Raw genomic sequence first — 990 nt, 5'->3', positions numbered from 1 at the left:
ACATGGGAGACAAAAACATTAAATACATAGCAATTCCCACACAAACATGGGAGACAAGGAAATTAAATATACCAACTTACTAGACACATTTAATGACTCTCACAACTTACTAAAATCCCATGCAAGCTAAGTTGTCTTACAAATTACAAATTAAATGTAAAGACAAAAGGTCAAAAGTCAAATCTCCTAATTGACTAGCACACCATTAATAAGGAGATTACAGCCACTAAGCAAGATTAGCTTCATCCAAAACATGGATTAAATTTATTAAGCCTTCATCCTTGTTTGGGCCAAGCTTGGAGTGTCCCGTTTTTGAATAAGCCCAAATATCTTGAATTAGCCCATGAAGTGCTTCTTTGATCTTTTTGGATCTCGCTCTAGTGATGGGCCCAATAGGAACATGCAATGGATCTTTTGATGGTGTTTGTTGCTTCTCATCAGATGATTTCCCCGATGAGCGTCTTTTTGCAGTGTCACGCGCTCCGTGGTTTGCTAATATTGTGAACTACCATGTCACCGACCGAATGCCAAAACATTGGTTAACTTAGGATAAGCGTAAGTTCCTTGCCAAGGTAAGACATTATTATTTTGATAATCCATACCTATTTAAATACTGCTCTGGTCAGTTGGTGCGTAGATGTGTTTTTGATGATGAATTCACTTTTTTGATGCATTTTTGTCATAGTGGGGCATATGGAGACCACTTTGCTGCAAAGAAAACCATTTCAAAAATTATGTAAAGTGGACTCTACTGGCCCACTATGTTCAAAGATGTTGAAAATTTTTGTAAAACCTGTGAGGCTTGTTAGAAATTAGGGAAAATTATATTAAAGAATTAAATGTCTATGTCTCTTATTTTGACTCTTGAAATTTTTTACTATTGGGGAATTGACTTTATGGGACCATTCCCAAACTCTTTCGGGCATTCTTACATTTTAGTTGCTATGGACTATGTTTCAAAATGGGTGGAAGCTACACCTTGTAGAACAA

The sequence above is a fragment of the Malania oleifera genome, chromosome 8 (genome assembly GCF_029873635.1).
Source record: "Malania oleifera isolate guangnan ecotype guangnan chromosome 8, ASM2987363v1, whole genome shotgun sequence".
NCBI classification, from domain to species: Eukaryota; Viridiplantae; Streptophyta; class Magnoliopsida; order Santalales; family Ximeniaceae; genus Malania; species Malania oleifera.
This window is presented reverse-complemented; position numbering follows the sequence as displayed.